Genomic DNA, 17421 nt, shown 5'->3' with positions numbered 1-17421 from the left:
ATTTCGGCGGAGAAATATATATATATATATATATATATATATATATATATATATACGCGCACACACACACATATATATAAACGTATTCTCCGTTGAGATATTGCAGCCGCTGCTGTGTCCAGGCCCAGGAGCCTTAGCACTGTGCTGTGATGTCACTCAATACCACTGACATCACTAGGTGTAAACAACATCTCTCCTTTGCTGTGTATGTGACTATGGAGCTGTTTGGTGATGTCGTCTATTATGGCCTTCATAGAAGCAACAGGAGATTGTTGCATCCATCTAGAACCCTCAGAACTACAGTGCTATGATGTCACTCACTTCCACAGGCCTTGCAGAGTGTAAACAACAACAACCCAGCTTTGTTGTGTATGTAACCATAGGGATTTGTGATGTCACCTAGAACCTTCACAGCAGCGACAGCTTTATGAGGAGCATCAGCACTGCTCTGCCTGAGCAGAACCATCACCGCCATAGGTTGTCAAATAACCCGGGTTTAACCCACACAGGTAAGTCCAATGGGGTGCAGGCATGTCCTCTATGCTTACAGCTTCCCGTGGGTGTTGGTTTGATACCGTTTGGGGACAGCCAAGGAGGCATCTGCAGGCAACAAAGGTAGGTGTGTGCTTGTGTGTGTGTTTCCTATGCAGATCCTAAGCCCAGTGTCACATGCAAGTAGGAGGAGTAAGAAGGGTTCCTGACAAATCCGGGTTATGGATTGCATTTAAAAAGGCCCCGTGGGAGTGCAATGGGCCCCTATCTTGCTGCTTAGCAATAATGGTATGGGTTTAGGTTCTGCTGTGTGTACTGGTGGTTGACTGCCCCCCAGCCCAGAGTGTGCATGGAAAATTGTCTGGCAGCCTCCCTGACAGCAAGCAGTGATAGTGCCCATGAAGGGCACCTTGTTGGGCCCGCCCCTTTCACGGTTATCGCTTCTCGGCCTTTTGGCTAAGATCAAGTGTAGTATCTGTTCTTATCAGTTTAATATCTGATACGTCCCCTATCTGGGGACCATATATTAAATGGATTTTTGAGAACGGGGGCCGATTTCGAAGCTTGCTTCCGTCGCCCTATGCATTGACCCGATATGGCAGTATCTTCGGGTACAGTGCACCACCCCCTTACAGGGTTAAAAAGAAAGATTCCTACTTTCATTGCTACCTGCTTGCTGGCTAGCCAGCTAGCCAGCCCTGTGGGCCTTGCTGCTGCTGCAGCCAAAAAACAAAAGGTGGTGCTGCTGCTGCTTCTGCTGCTTCTGCTTCTGCTTGTGTCTGGCCGCTGTTGGAGCGTCCAGGCACAGGACTTCTGCTGCTGCTGACTAAATGGCCTCCTTAATTGGATCATTTGAGTAGCCAGCACACCTGTGCAGGTAGGGCATGACATGATAGGCAGCTGCCTTGATAGCGGGTGGGTGCTGAATGTTCCTAATTGACAAAATAAGATTAATGCTTATGAAGAAATATAAAATCTCATCCCTTCCCCAATATCGCGCCACACCCTTACCCCTTAATTCCCTGGTTGAACTTGATGGACATATGTCTTTTTTCGACCGTACTAACTATGTAACTATGTAACATAACATGGGGGGGGGGGGTCTCCTGGCTGTTCACACAGGTGTGTCATTGCTGTAAATTGACCATGCATTGCTTCTGTGGTATTGCAAAGGCAAAGACAAATGCTTCCAGCCATCCATTGCACTAATGGATTGGTCATCAGCTGGCTGTCTATGTCCCGCATCAATATAGACCAAAGTACAGAGGGTTAGGCTATGCTATTGTGCACCTACCTGATGCATCAGAAGGTGCGAGGCCCTTGCTAAATTCTGTGCACAGACTTTGAGATCTATACTTTAGACTGTATCTAAACCTGCTCCAACATGGACTGACATTCTGGCCTACTTTCAGCCGATGCGACTTGTCTGTCGCTGAACAGTCGCTTTTTATGTATTCAGCACCTATGTATAATGTTGTAAAAATGCTCTAGAAGCTAAAGTCGCAGAAATGTCACACATATTTGGCCTGCAACTTTCTGTGCGACAAATTCAGACAGGAAAAATCAGTATAAATCCTTAGAAAATTATCCCCCAGTGTCTCCATCTGCTGGCGGTATTGAATAAGCATTGCTGCACTGATGGGGTATGCATTAGACGAAAAAAAAGAAGAAAAAGAAGAATAATACGCCCAGAAAAGAGGCGAAAAGGAGAAAAACGTAAAAAAACGTGAAAAAAAAGTAAGAGGAAGAGAAGGGAAAAAAAGGTGGAAATGGGTTTAAAAGTGATTTCGGCGGAGAAATATATATATATATATATATATATATATATATATATATATACGCGCACACACACACATATATATATAAACGTATTCTCCGTTGAGATATTGCAGCCGCTGCTGTGTCCAGGCCCAGGAGCCTTAGCACTGTGCTGTGATGTCACTCAATACCACTGACATCACTAGGTGTAAACAACATCTCTCCTTTGCTGTGTATGTGACTATGGAGCTGTTTGGTGATGTCGTCTATTATGGCCTTCATAGAGGCAACAGGAGATTGTTGCATCCATCTAGAACCCTCAGAACTACAGTGCTATGATGTCACTCACTTCCACAGGCCTTGCAGAGTGTAAACAACAACAACCCAGCTTTGTTGTGTATGTAACCATAGGGATTTGTGATGTCACCTAGAACCTTCACAGCAGCGACAGCTTTATGAGGAGCATCAGCACTGCTCTGCCTGAGCAGAACCATCACCGCCATAGGTTGTCAAATAACCCGGGTTTAACCCACACAGGTAAGTCCAATGGGGTGCAGGCATGTCCTCTATGCTTACAGCTTCCCGTGGGTGTTGGTTTGATACCGTTTGGGGACAGCCAAGGAGGCATCTGCAGGCAACAAAGGTAGGTGTGTGCTTGTGTGTGTGTTTCCTATGCAGATCCTAAGCCCAGTGTCACATGCAAGTAGGAGGAGTAAGAAGGGTTCCTGGCAAATCCGGGTTATGGATTGCATTTAAAAAGGCCCCGTGGGAGTGCAATGGGCCCCTGTCTTGCTGCTTAGCAATAATGGTATGGGTTTAGGTTCTGCTGTGTGTACTGGTGGTTGACTGCCCCCCAGCCCAGAGTGTGCATGGAAAATTGTCTGGCAGCCTCCCTGACAGCAAGCAGTGATAGTGCCCATGAAGGGCACCTTGTTGGGCCCGCCCCTTTCACGGTTATCGCTTCTCGGCCTTTTGGCTAAGATCAAGTGTAGTATCTGTTCTTATCAGTTTAATATCTGATACGTCCCCTATCTGGGGACCATATATTAAATGGATTTTTGAGAACGGGGGCCGATTTCGAAGCTTGCTTCCGTCGCCCTATGCATTGACCCGATATGGCAGTATCTTCGGGTACAGTGCACCACCCCCTTACAGGGTTAAAAAGAAAGATTCCTACTTTCATTGCTACCTGCTTGCTGGCTAGCCAGCTAGCCAGCCCTGTGGGCCTTGCTGCTGCTGCAGCCAAAAAACAAAAGGTGGTGCTGCTGCTGCTTCTGCTTCTGCTTGTGTCTGGCCGCTGTTGGAGCGTCCAGGCACAGGACTTCTGCTGCTGCTGACTAAATGGCCTCCTTAATTGGATCATTTGAGTAGCCAGCACACCTGTGCAGGTAGGGCATGACATGATAGGCAGCTGCCTTGATAGCGGGTGGGTGCTGAATGTTCCTAATTGACAAAATAAGATTAATGCTTATGAAGAAATATAAAATCTCATCCCTTCCCCAATATCGCGCCACACCCCTACCCCTTAATTCCCTGGTTGAACTTGATGGACATATGTCTTTTTTCGACCGTACTAACTATGTAACTATGTAACATAACATGGGGGGGGGGGGGGGGTCTCCTGGCTGTTCACACAGGTGTGTCATTGCTGTACATTGACCATGCATTGCTTCTGTGGTATTGCAAAGGCAAAGACAAATGCTTCCAGCCATCCATTGCACTAATGGATTGGTCATCAGCTGGCTGTCTATGTCCCGCATCAATATAGACCAAAGTACAGAGGGTTAGGCTATGCTATTGTGCACCTACCTGATGCATCAGAAGGTGCGAGGCCCTTGCTAAATTCTGTGCACAGACTTTGAGATCTATACTTTAGACTGTATCTAAACCTGCTCCAACATGGACTGACATTCTGGCCTACTTTCAGCCGATGCGACTTGTCTGTCGCTGAACAGTCGCTTTTTATGTATTCAGCACCTATGTATAATGTTGTAAAAATGCTCTAGAAGCTAAAGTCGCAGAAATGTCACACATATTTGGCCTGCAACTTTCTGTGCGACAAATTCAGACAGGAAAAATCAGTATAAATCCTTAGAAAATTATCCCCCAGTGTCTCCATCTGCTGGCGGTATTGAATAAGCATTGCTGCACTGATGGGGTATGCATTAGACGAAAAAAAAGAAGAAAAAGAAGAATAATACGCCCAGAAAAGAGGCGAAAAGGAGAAAAACGTAAAAAAACGTGAAAAAAAAGTAAGAGGAAGAGAAGGGAAAAAAAGGTGGAAATGGGTTTAAAAGTGATTTCGGCGGAGAAATATATATATATATATATATATATATATATATATATATATATATACGCGCACACACACACATATATATAAACGTATTCTCCGTTGAGATATTGCAGCCGCTGCTGTGTCCAGGCCCAGGAGCCTTAGCACTGTGCTGTGATGTCACTCAATACCACTGACATCACTAGGTGTAAACAACATCTCTCCTTTGCTGTGTATGTGACTATGGAGCTGTTTGGTGATGTCGTCTATTATGGCCTTCATAGAAGCAACAGGAGATTGTTGCATCCATCTAGAACCCTCAGAACTACAGTGCTATGATGTCACTCACTTCCACAGGCCTTGCAGAGTGTAAACAACAACAACCCAGCTTTGTTGTGTATGTAACCATAGGGATTTGTGATGTCACCTAGAACCTTCACAGCAGCGACAGCTTTATGAGGAGCATCAGCACTGCTCTGCCTGAGCAGAACCATCACCGCCATAGGTTGTCAAATAACCCGGGTTTAACCCACACAGGTAAGTCCAATGGGGTGCAGGCATGTCCTCTATGCTTACAGCTTCCCGTGGGTGTTGGTTTGATACCGTTTGGGGACAGCCAAGGAGGCATCTGCAGGCAACAAAGGTAGGTGTGTGCTTGTGTGTGTGTTTCCTATGCAGATCCTAAGCCCAGTGTCACATGCAAGTAGGAGGAGTAAGAAGGGTTCCTGGCAAATCCGGGTTATGGATTGCATTTAAAAAGGCCCCGTGGGAGTGCAATGGGCCCCTGTCTTGCTGCTTAGCAATAATGGTATGGGTTTAGGTTCTGCTGTGTGTACTGGTGGTTGACTGCCCCCCAGCCCAGAGTGTGCATGGAAAATTGTCTGGCAGCCTCCCTGACAGCAAGCAGTGATAGTGCCCATGAAGGGCACCTTGTTGGGCCCGCCCCTTTCACGGTTATCGCTTCTCGGCCTTTTGGCTAAGATCAAGTGTAGTATCTGTTCTTATCAGTTTAATATCTGATACGTCCCCTATCTGGGGACCATATATTAAATGGATTTTTGAGAACGGGGGCCGATTTCGAAGCTTGCTTCCGTCGCCCTATGCATTGACCCGATATGGCAGTATCTTCGGGTACAGTGCACCACCCCCTTACAGGGTTAAAAAGAAAGATTCCTACTTTCATTGCTACCTGCTTGCTGGCTAGCCAGCTAGCCAGCCCTGTGGGCCTTGCTGCTGCTGCAGCCAAAAAACAAAAGGTGGTGCTGCTGCTGCTTCTGCTGCTTCTGCTTCTGCTTGTGTCTGGCCGCTGTTGGAGCGTCCAGGCACAGGACTTCTGCTGCTGCTGACTAAATGGCCTCCTTAATTGGATCATTTGAGTAGCCAGCACACCTGTGCAGGTAGGGCATGACATGATAGGCAGCTGCCTTGATAGCGGGTGGGTGCTGAATGTTCCTAATTGACAAAATAAGATTAATGCTTATGAAGAAATATAAAATCTCATCCCTTCCCCAATATCGCGCCACACCCCTACCCCTTAATTCCCTGGTTGAACTTGATGGACATATGTCTTTTTTCGACCGTACTAACTATGTAACTATGTAACATAACATGGGGGGGGGGGGGGGGGTCTCCTGGCTGTTCACACAGGTGTGTCATTGCTGTACATTGACCATGCATTGCTTCTGTGGTATTGCAAAGGCAAAGACAAATGCTTCCAGCCATCCATTGCACTAATGGATTGGTCATCAGCTGGCTGTCTATGTCCCGCATCAATATAGACCAAAGTACAGAGGGTTAGGCTATGCTATTGTGCACCTACCTGATGCATCAGAAGGTGCGAGGCCCTTGCTAAATTCTGTGCACAGACTTTGAGATCTATACTTTAGACTGTATCTAAACCTGCTCCAACATGGACTGACATTCTGGCCTACTTTCAGCCGATGCGACTTGTCTGTCGCTGAACAGTCGCTTTTTATGTATTCAGCACCTATGTATAATGTTGTAAAAATGCTCTAGAAGCTAAAGTCGCAGAAATGTCACACATATTTGGCCTGCAACTTTCTGTGCGACAAATTCAGACAGGAAAAATCAGTATAAATCCTTAGAAAATTATCCCCCAGTGTCTCCATCTGCTGGCGGTATTGAATAAGCATTGCTGCACTGATGGGGTATGCATTAGACGAAAAAAAAGAAGAAAAAGAAGAATAATACGCCCAGAAAAGAGGCGAAAAGGAGAAAAACGTAAAAAAACGTGAAAAAAAAGTAAGAGGAAGAGAAGGGAAAAAAAGGTGGAAATGGGTTTAAAAGTGATTTCGGCGGAGAAATATATATATATATATATATATATATATATATATATATATATATATATACGCGCACACACACACATATATATAAACGTATTCTCCGTTGAGATATTGCAGCCGCTGCTGTGTCCAGGCCCAGGAGCCTTAGCACTGTGCTGTGATGTCACTCAATACCACTGACATCACTAGGTGTAAACAACATCTCTCCTTTGCTGTGTATGTGACTATGGAGCTGTTTGGTGATGTCGTCTATTATGGCCTTCATAGAAGCAACAGGAGATTGTTGCATCCATCTAGAACCCTCAGAACTACAGTGCTATGATGTCACTCACTTCCACAGGCCTTGCAGAGTGTAAACAACAACAACCCAGCTTTGTTGTGTATGTAACCATAGGGATTTGTGATGTCACCTAGAACCTTCACAGCAGCGACAGCTTTATGAGGAGCATCAGCACTGCTCTGCCTGAGCAGAACCATCACCGCCATAGGTTGTCAAATAACCCGGGTTTAACCCACACAGGTAAGTCCAATGGGGTGCAGGCATGTCCTCTATGCTTACAGCTTCCCGTGGGTGTTGGTTTGATACCGTTTGGGGACAGCCAAGGAGGCATCTGCAGGCAACAAAGGTAGGTGTGTGCTTGTGTGTGTGTTTCCTATGCAGATCCTAAGCCCAGTGTCACATGCAAGTAGGAGGAGTAAGAAGGGTTCCTGGCAAATCCGGGTTATGGATTGCATTTAAAAAGGCCCCGTGGGAGTGCAATGGGCCCCTGTCTTGCTGCTTAGCAATAATGGTATGGGTTTAGGTTCTGCTGTGTGTACTGGTGGTTGACTGCCCCCCAGCCCAGAGTGTGCATGGAAAATTGTCTGGCAGCCTCCCTGACAGCAAGCAGTGATAGTGCCCATGAAGGGCACCTTGTTGGGCCCGCCCCTTTCACGGTTATCGCTTCTCGGCCTTTTGGCTAAGATCAAGTGTAGTATCTGTTCTTATCAGTTTAATATCTGATACGTCCCCTATCTGGGGACCATATATTAAATGGATTTTTGAGAACGGGGGCCGATTTCGAAGCTTGCTTCCGTCGCCCTATGCATTGACCCGATATGGCAGTATCTTCGGGTACAGTGCACCACCCCCTTACAGGGTTAAAAAGAAAGATTCCTACTTTCATTGCTACCTGCTTGCTGGCTAGCCAGCTAGCCAGCCCTGTGGGCCTTGCTGCTGCTGCAGCCAAAAAACAAAAGGTGGTGCTGCTGCTGCTTCTGCTGCTTCTGCTTCTGCTTGTGTCTGGCCGCTGTTGGAGCGTCCAGGCACAGGACTTCTGCTGCTGCTGACTAAATGGCCTCCTTAATTGGATCATTTGAGTAGCCAGCACACCTGTGCAGGTAGGGCATGACATGATAGGCAGCTGCCTTGATAGCGGGTGGGTGCTGAATGTTCCTAATTGACAAAATAAGATTAATGCTTATGAAGAAATATAAAATCTCATCCCTTCCCCAATATCGCGCCACACCCCTACCCCTTAATTCCCTGGTTGAACTTGATGGACATATGTCTTTTTTCGACCGTACTAACTATGTAACTATGTAACATAACATGGGGGGGGGGGGGGTCTCCTGGCTGTTCACACAGGTGTGTCATTGCTGTACATTGACCATGCATTGCTTCTGTGGTATTGCAAAGGCAAAGACAAATGCTTCCAGCCATCCATTGCACTAATGGATTGGTCATCAGCTGGCTGTCTATGTCCCGCATCAATATAGACCAAAGTACAGAGGGTTAGGCTATGCTATTGTGCACCTACCTGATGCATCAGAAGGTGCGAGGCCCTTGCTAAATTCTGTGCACAGACTTTGAGATCTATACTTTAGACTGTATCTAAACCTGCTCCAACATGGACTGACATTCTGGCCTACTTTCAGCCGATGCGACTTGTCTGTCGCTGAACAGTCGCTTTTTATGTATTCAGCACCTATGTATAATGTTGTAAAAATGCTCTAGAAGCTAAAGTCGCAGAAATGTCACACATATTTGGCCTGCAACTTTCTGTGCGACAAATTCAGACAGGAAAAATCAGTATAAATCCTTAGAAAATTATCCCCCAGTGTCTCCATCTGCTGGCGGTATTGAATAAGCATTGCTGCACTGATGGGGTATGCATTAGACGAAAAAAAAGAAGAAAAAGAAGAATAATACGCCCAGAAAAGAGGCGAAAAGGAGAAAAACGTAAAAAAACGTGAAAAAAAAGTAAGAGGAAGAGAAGGGAAAAAAAGGTGGAAATGGGTTTAAAAGTGATTTCGGCGGAGAAATATATATATATATATATATATATATATATATATATATACGCGCACACACACACATATATATAAACGTATTCTCCGTTGAGATATTGCAGCCGCTGCTGTGTCCAGGCCCAGGAGCCTTAGCACTGTGCTGTGATGTCACTCAATACCACTGACATCACTAGGTGTAAACAACATCTCTCCTTTGCTGTGTATGTGACTATGGAGCTGTTTGGTGATGTCGTCTATTATGGCCTTCATAGAAGCAACAGGAGATTGTTGCATCCATCTAGAACCCTCAGAACTACAGTGCTATGATGTCACTCACTTCCACAGGCCTTGCAGAGTGTAAACAACAACAACCCAGCTTTGTTGTGTATGTAACCATAGGGATTTGTGATGTCACCTAGAACCTTCACAGCAGCGACAGCTTTATGAGGAGCATCAGCACTGCTCTGCCTGAGCAGAACCATCACCGCCATAGGTTGTCAAATAACCCGGGTTTAACCCACACAGGTAAGTCCAATGGGGTGCAGGCATGTCCTCTATGCTTACAGCTTCCCGTGGGTGTTGGTTTGATACCGTTTGGGGACAGCCAAGGAGGCATCTGCAGGCAACAAAGGTAGGTGTGTGCTTGTGTGTGTGTTTCCTATGCAGATCCTAAGCCCAGTGTCACATGCAAGTAGGAGGAGTAAGAAGGGTTCCTGGCAAATCCGGGTTATGGATTGCATTTAAAAAGGCCCCGTGGGAGTGCAATGGGCCCCTGTCTTGCTGCTTAGCAATAATGGTATGGGTTTAGGTTCTGCTGTGTGTACTGGTGGTTGACTGCCCCCCAGCCCAGAGTGTGCATGGAAAATTGTCTGGCAGCCTCCCTGACAGCAAGCAGTGATAGTGCCCATGAAGGGGACCTTGTTGGGCCCGCCCCTTTCACGGTTATCGCTTCTCGGCCTTTTGGCTAAGATCAAGTGTAGTATCTGTTCTTATCAGTTTTCATGCTGGTGGGGATGGGTGCTGCATGGAGGATGCAGGTGTACCAGGGCTTTCCGGGGCTGGTTCTGAGGAATCAGCTCGACGGCTGCCCCGATGTGACCTGTTCCCTCCGGGTCTCGCCATGAGGCTGAGAGGGTCTAGAGCCGAGGTACTTTTGTGCCTCGGGGAGTGGTGACCCCGAGGTGCCGAAACCCACTGGGAGAATAGGCTCACTGGGTTGAAGCACGGGCACCATAATCTCTTCACCTTGTGGCACTCACCTCTTGATTCCCGGCCTTCTGGCTAGGATCAGAGAAATTTTTATAGATCCGGCCGGATGTCCGGGCAGTATATCTGCACACATTCACTTATTTATTTCTTTTTTGTCTCACTGTGTCACTTTTTGCGTGTTGTGTGTTCACAGGATTTGTCAGGATGCGGTAGCCCTTCTGGGTGTCCCTCCTGGCGGTCTAGGGGAGGTGTGTGTGGCCATTAGGTTCCGCACCTCCCTGCAAACACCCCGGGTACTCCTGCTTTGGCAGGGTACCTACCGTAATCGGCTCTGCGGGCAGATACCTTGGCTAACGCCAAGGGGGATGCCGGGAGCATTTGTGGTCCCCTAGTAGCTTCGGCGAAAAGGGACATCGAACCTGGAACCTCGCAGGTACCTTTTGGTCCGGAGGCGAAGGGTAAGGTTTGTTGGGGGGCCTCTCTCCTATCGGAGAAGGGCTTGCGATAGACCGCATCCTTTGTGCACGGTTTTTTAGTGTAACACGTTTGCACTTTTTCTTGCACTTTGGGTGAATCGAAAGCACGTTCCTCGGCATTTAAAAAAAAAAATAAAAAAAAATCTGTTCTTATCAGTTTAATATCTGATACGTCCCCTATCTGGGGACCATATATTAAATGGATTTTTGAGAACGGGGGCCGATTTCGAAGCTTGCTTCCGTCGCCCTATGCATTGACCCGATATGGCAGTATCTTCGGGTACAGTGCACCACCCCCTTACAGGGTTAAAAAGAAAGATTCCTACTTTCATTGCTACCTGCTTGCTGGCTAGCCAGCTAGCCAGCCCTGTGGGCCTTGCTGCTGCTGCAGCCAAAAAACAAAAGGTGGTGCTGCTGCTGCTTCTGCTGCTTCTGCTTCTGCTTGTGTCTGGCCGCTGTTGGAGCGTCCAGGCACAGGACTTCTGCTGCTGCTGACTAAATGGCCTCCTTAATTGGATCATTTGAGTAGCCAGCACACCTGTGCAGGTAGGGCATGACATGATAGGCAGCTGCCTTGATAGCGGGTGGGTGCTGAATGTTCCTAATTGACAAAATAAGATTAATGCTTATGAAGAAATATAAAATCTCATCCCTTCCCCAATATCGCGCCACACCCCTACCCCTTAATTCCCTGGTTGAACTTGATGGACATATGTCTTTTTTCGACCGTACTAACTATGTAACTATGTAACATAACATGGGGGGGGGGGGGGGGTCTCCTGGCTGTTCACACAGGTGTGTCATTGCTGTACATTGACCATGCATTGCTTCTGTGGTATTGCAAAGGCAAAGACAAATGCTTCCAGCCATCCATTGCACTAATGGATTGGTCATCAGCTGGCTGTCTATGTCCCGCATCAATATAGACCAAAGTACAGAAGGTTAGGCTATGCTATTGTGCACCTACCTGATGCATCAGAAGGTGCGAGGCCCTTGCTAAATTCTGTGCACAGACTTTGAGATCTATACTTTAGACTGTATCTAAACCTGCTCCAACATGGACTGACATTCTGGCCTACTTTCAGCCGATGCGACTTGTCTGTCGCTGAACAGTCGCTTTTTATGTATTCAGCACCTATGTATAATGTTGTAAAAATGCTCTAGAAGCTAAAGTCGCAGAAATGTCACACATATTTGGCCTGCAACTTTCTGTGCGACAAATTCAGACAGGAAAAATCAGTATAAATCCTTAGAAAATTATCCCCCAGTGTCTCCATCTGCTGGCGGTATTGAATAAGCATTGCTGCACTGATGGGGTATGCATTAGACGAAAAAAAAGAAGAAAAAGAAGAATAATACGCCCAGAAAAGAGGCGAAAAGGAGAAAAACGTAAAAAAACGTGAAAAAAAAGTAAGAGGAAGAGAAGGGAAAAAAAGGTGGAAATGGGTTTAAAAGTGATTTCGGCGGAGAAATGTATATATATATATATATATATATATATATATATATATACGCGCACACACACACATATATATAAACGTATTCTCCGTTGAGATATTGCAGCCGCTGCTGTGTCCAGGCCCAGGAGCCTTAGCACTGTGCTGTGATGTCACTCAATACCACTGACATCACTAGGTGTAAACAACATCTCTCCTTTGCTGTGTATGTGACTATGGAGCTGTTTGGTGATGTCGTCTATTATGGCCTTCATAGAAGCAACAGGAGATTGTTGCATCCATCTAGAACCCTCAGAACTACAGTGCTATGATGTCACTCACTTCCACAGGCCTTGCAGAGTGTAAACAACAACAACCCAGCTTTGTTGTGTATGTAACCATAGGGATTTGTGATGTCACCTAGAACCTTCACAGCAGCGACAGCTTTATGAGGAGCATCAGCACTGCTCTGCCTGAGCAGAACCATCACCGCCATAGGTTGTCAAATAACCCGGGTTTAACCCACACAGGTAAGTCCAATGGGGTGCAGGCATGTCCTCTATGCTTACAGCTTCCCGTGGGTGTTGGTTTGATACCGTTTGGGGACAGCCAAGGAGGCATCTGCAGGCAACAAAGGTAGGTGTGTGCTTGTGTGTGTGTTTCCTATGCAGATCCTAAGCCCAGTGTCACATGCAAGTAGGAGGAGTAAGAAGGGTTCCTGGCAAATCCGGGTTATGGATTGCATTTAAAAAGGCCCCGTGGGAGTGCAATGGGCCCCTGTCTTGCTGCTTAGCAATAATGGTATGGGTTTAGGTTCTGCTGTGTGTACTGGTGGTTGACTGCCCCCCAGCCCAGAGTGTGCATGGAAAATTGTCTGGCAGCCTCCCTGACAGCAAGCAGTGATAGTGCCCATGAAGGGCACCTTGTTGGGCCCGCCCCTTTCACGGTTATCGCTTCTCGGCCTTTTGGCTAAGATCAAGTGTAGTATCTGTTCTTATCAGTTTAATATCTGATACGTCCCCTATCTGGGGACCATATATTAAATGGATTTTTGAGAACGGGGGCCGATTTCGAAGCTTGCTTCCGTCGCCCTATGCATTGACCCGATATGGCAGTATCTTCGGGTACAGTGCACCACCCCCTTACAGGGTTAAAAAGAAAGATTCCTACTTTCATTGCTACCTGCTTGCTGGCTAGCCAGCTAGCCAGCCCTGTGGGCCTTGCTGCTGCTGCAGCCAAAAAACAAAAGGTGGTGCTGCTGCTGCTTCTGCTGCTTCTGCTTCTGCTTGTGTCTGGCCGCTGTTGGAGCGTCCAGGCACAGGACTTCTGCTGCTGCTGACTAAATGGCCTCCTTAATTGGATCATTTGAGTAGCCAGCACACCTGTGCAGGTAGGGCATGACATGATAGGCAGCTGCCTTGATAGCGGGTGGGTGCTGAATGTTCCTAATTGACAAAATAAGATTAATGCTTATGAAGAAATATAAAATCTCATCCCTTCCCCAATATCGCGCCACACCCCTACCCCTTAATTCCCTGGTTGAACTTGATGGACATATGTCTTTTTTCGACCGTACTAACTATGTAACTATGTAACATAACATGGGGGGGGGGGGGGTCTCCTGGCTGTTCACACAGGTGTGTCATTGCTGTACATTGACCATGCATTGCTTCTGTGGTATTGCAAAGGCAAAGACAAATGCTTCCAGCCATCCATTGCACTAATGGATTGGTCATCAGCTGGCTGTCTATGTCCCGCATCAATATAGACCAAAGTACAGAAGGTTAGGCTATGCTATTGTGCACCTACCTGATGCATCAGAAGGTGCGAGGCCCTTGCTAAATTCTGTGCACAGACTTTGAGATCTATACTTTAGACTGTATCTAAACCTGCTCCAACATGGACTGACATTCTGGCCTACTTTCAGCCGATGCGACTTGTCTGTCGCTGAACAGTCGCTTTTTATGTATTCAGCACCTATGTATAATGTTGTAAAAATGCTCTAGAAGCTAAAGTCGCAGAAATGTCACACATATTTGGCCTGCAACTTTCTGTGCGACAAATTCAGACAGGAAAAATCAGTATAAATCCTTAGAAAATTATCCCCCAGTGTCTCCATCTGCTGGCGGTATTGAATAAGCATTGCTGCACTGATGGGGTATGCATTAGACGAAAAAAAAGAAGAAAAAGAAGAATAATACGCCCAGAAAAGAGGCGAAAAGGAGAAAAACGTAAAAAAACGTGAAAAAAAAGTAAGAGGAAGAGAAGGGAAAAAAAGGTGGAAATGGGTTTAAAAGTGATTTCGGCGGAGAAATGTATATATATATATATATATATATATATATATATATATATACGCGCACACACACACATATATATAAACGTATTCTCCGTTGAGATATTGCAGCCGCTGCTGTGTCCAGGCCCAGGAGCCTTAGCACTGTGCTGTGATGTCACTCAATACCACTGACATCACTAGGTGTAAACAACATCTCTCCTTTGCTGTGTATGTGACTATGGAGCTGTTTGGTGATGTCGTCTATTATGGCCTTCATAGAAGCAACAGGAGATTGTTGCATCCATCTAGAACCCTCAGAACTACAGTGCTATGATGTCACTCACTTCCACAGGCCTTGCAGAGTGTAAACAACAACAACCCAGCTTTGTTGTGTATGTAACCATAGGGATTTGTGATGTCACCTAGAACCTTCACAGCAGCGACAGCTTTATGAGGAGCATCAGCACTGCTCTGCCTGAGCAGAACCATCACCGCCATAGGTTGTCAAATAACCCGGGTTTAACCCACACAGGTAAGTCCAATGGGGTGCAGGCATGTCCTCTATGCTTACAGCTTCCCGTGGGTGTTGGTTTGATACCGTTTGGGGACAGCCAAGGAGGCATCTGCAGGCAACAAAGGTAGGTGTGTGCTTGTGTGTGTGTTTCCTATGCAGATCCTAAGCCCAGTGTCACATGCAAGTAGGAGGAGTAAGAAGGGTTCCTGGCAAATCCGGGTTATGGATTGCATTTAAAAAGGCCCCGTGGGAGTGCAATGGGCCCCTGTCTTGCTGCTTAGCAATAATGGTATGGGTTTAGGTTCTGCTGTGTGTACTGGTGGTTGACTGCCCCCCAGCCCAGAGTGTGCATGGAAAATTGTCTGGCAGCCTCCCTGACAGCAAGCAGTGATAGTGCCCATGAAGGGCACCTTGTTGGGCCCGCCCCTTTCACGGTTATCGCTTCTCGGCCTTTTGGCTAAGATCAAGTGTAGTATCTGTTCTTATCAGTTTAATATCTGATACGTCCCCTATCTGGGGACCATATATTAAATGGATTTTTGAGAACGGGGGCCGATTTCGAAGCTTGCTTCCGTCGCCCTATGCATTGACCCGATATGGCAGTATCTTCGGGTACAGTGCACCACCCCCTTACAGGGTTAAAAAGAAAGATTCCTACTTTCATTGCTACCTGCTTGCTGGCTAGCCAGCTAGCCAGCCCTGTGGGCCTTGCTGCTGCTGCAGCCAAAAAACAAAAGGTGGTGCTGCTGCTGCTTCTGCTGCTTCTGCTTCTGCTTGTGTCTGGCCGCTGTTTGGAGCGTCCAGGCACAGGACTTCTGCTGCTGCTGACTAAATGGCCTCCTTAATTGGATCATTTGAGTATCCAGCACACCTGTGCAGGTAGGGCATGACATGATAGGCAGCTGCCTTGATAGCGGTGGGTGCTGAATGTTCCTAATTGACAAAATAAGATTAATGCTTATGAAGAAATATAAAATCTCATCCCTTCCCCAATATCGCGCCACACCCCTACCCCTTAATTCCCTGGTTGAACTTGATGGACATATGTCTTTTTTCGACCGTACTAACTATGTAACTATGTAACATAACATGGGGGGGGGGGGGGGTCTCCTGGCTGTTCACACAGGTGTGTCATTGCTGTACATTGACCATGCATTGCTTCTGTGGTATTGCAAAGGCAAAGACAAATGCTTCCAGCCATCCATTGCACTAATGGATTGGTCATCAGCTGGCTGTCTATGTCCCGCATCAATATAGACCAAAGTACAGAGGGTTAGGCTATGCTATTGTGCACCTACCTGATGCATCAGAAGGTGCGAGGCCCTTGCTAAATTCTGTGCACAGACTTTGAGATCTATACTTTAGACTGTATCTAAACCTGCTCCAACATGCACTGACATTCTGGCCTACTTTCAGCCGATGCGACTTGTCTGTCGCTGAACAGTCGCTTTTTATGTATTCAGCACCTATGTATAATGTTGTAAAAATGCTCTAGAAGCTAAAGTCGCAGAAATGTCACACATATTTGGCCTGCAACTTTCTGTGCGACAAATTCAGACAGGAAAAATCAGTATAAATCCTTAGAAAATTATCCCCCAGTGTCTCCATCTGCTGGCGGTATTGAATAAGCATTGCTGCACTGATGGGGTATGCATTAGACGAAAAAAAAGAAGAAAAAGAAGAATAATACGCCCAGAAAAGAGGCGAAAAGGAGAAAAACGTAAAAAAACGTGAAAAAAAAGTAAGAGGAAGAGAAGGGAAAAAAAGGTGGAAATGGGTTTAAAAGTGATTTCGGCGGAGAAATATATATATATATATATATATATATATATATATATATATATACGCGCACACACACACATATATATAAACGTATTCTCCGTTGAGATATTGCAGCCGCTGCTGTGTCCAGGCCCAGGAGCCTTAGCACTGTGCTGTGATGTCACTCAATACCACTGACATCACTAGGTGTAAACAACATCTCTCCTTTGCTGTGTATGTGACTATGGAGCTGTTTGGTGATGTCGTCTATTATGGCCTTCATAGAAGCAACAGGAGATTGTTGCATCCATCTAGAACCCTCAGAACTACAGTGCTATGATGTCACTCACTTCCACAGGCCTTGCAGAGTGTAAACAACAACAACCCAGCTTTGTTGTGTATGTAACCATAGGGATTTGTGATGTCACCTAGAACCTTCACAGCAGCGACAGCTTTATGAGGAGCATCAGCACTGCTCTGCCTGAGCAGAACCATCACCGCCATAGGTTGTCAAATAACCCGGGTTTAACCCACACAGGTAAGTCCAATGGGGTGCAGGCATGTCCTCTATGCTTACAGCTTCCCGTGGGTGTTGGTTTGATACCGTTTGGGGACAGCCAAGGAGGCATCTGCAGGCAACAAAGG

At 46.4% G+C, this 17421-nt stretch overlaps 7 non-coding genes and 1 pseudogene across 7 annotated transcripts; all 8 read left to right on the top strand.

The window, feature by feature from the left end:
• Positions 1–928: 928 nt before the first annotated feature.
• Positions 929–1119, top strand: LOC130334608 (U2 spliceosomal RNA). Its single transcript, XR_008876381.1, has one exon. It is a non-coding gene; the product is annotated as a U2 spliceosomal RNA (small nuclear RNA).
• Positions 1120–3206: 2087 nt separating this feature from the next.
• LOC130334607 (U2 spliceosomal RNA) lies at positions 3207–3397 on the top strand. Its single transcript, XR_008876380.1, has one exon. It is a non-coding gene; the product is annotated as a U2 spliceosomal RNA (small nuclear RNA).
• Positions 3398–5481: 2084 nt separating this feature from the next.
• On the top strand, positions 5482–5672 carry LOC130334606 (U2 spliceosomal RNA). The gene has a single exon (XR_008876379.1). It is a non-coding gene; the product is annotated as a U2 spliceosomal RNA (small nuclear RNA).
• A 2098-nt stretch (positions 5673–7770) lies between these two features.
• On the top strand, positions 7771–7961 carry LOC130334605 (U2 spliceosomal RNA). The gene has a single exon (XR_008876378.1). It is a non-coding gene; the product is annotated as a U2 spliceosomal RNA (small nuclear RNA).
• Positions 7962–10046: 2085 nt separating this feature from the next.
• Positions 10047–10206, top strand: LOC130334595 (U2 spliceosomal RNA; annotated as a pseudogene).
• A 694-nt stretch (positions 10207–10900) lies between these two features.
• LOC130334593 (U2 spliceosomal RNA) lies at positions 10901–11083 on the top strand. The gene has a single exon (XR_008876375.1). It is a non-coding gene; the product is annotated as a U2 spliceosomal RNA (small nuclear RNA).
• Positions 11084–13172: 2089 nt separating this feature from the next.
• LOC130334604 (U2 spliceosomal RNA) lies at positions 13173–13363 on the top strand. The gene has a single exon (XR_008876377.1). It is a non-coding gene; the product is annotated as a U2 spliceosomal RNA (small nuclear RNA).
• A 2089-nt stretch (positions 13364–15452) lies between these two features.
• LOC130334596 (U2 spliceosomal RNA) lies at positions 15453–15643 on the top strand. Its single transcript, XR_008876376.1, has one exon. It is a non-coding gene; the product is annotated as a U2 spliceosomal RNA (small nuclear RNA).
• Positions 15644–17421: the final 1778 nt, after the last annotated feature.

This window comes from Hyla sarda, unplaced genomic scaffold, assembly GCF_029499605.1.
Source record: "Hyla sarda isolate aHylSar1 unplaced genomic scaffold, aHylSar1.hap1 scaffold_438, whole genome shotgun sequence".
NCBI classification, from domain to species: domain Eukaryota; kingdom Metazoa; phylum Chordata; class Amphibia; order Anura; family Hylidae; genus Hyla; species Hyla sarda.
This window is presented reverse-complemented; position numbering and strand designations above follow the sequence as displayed.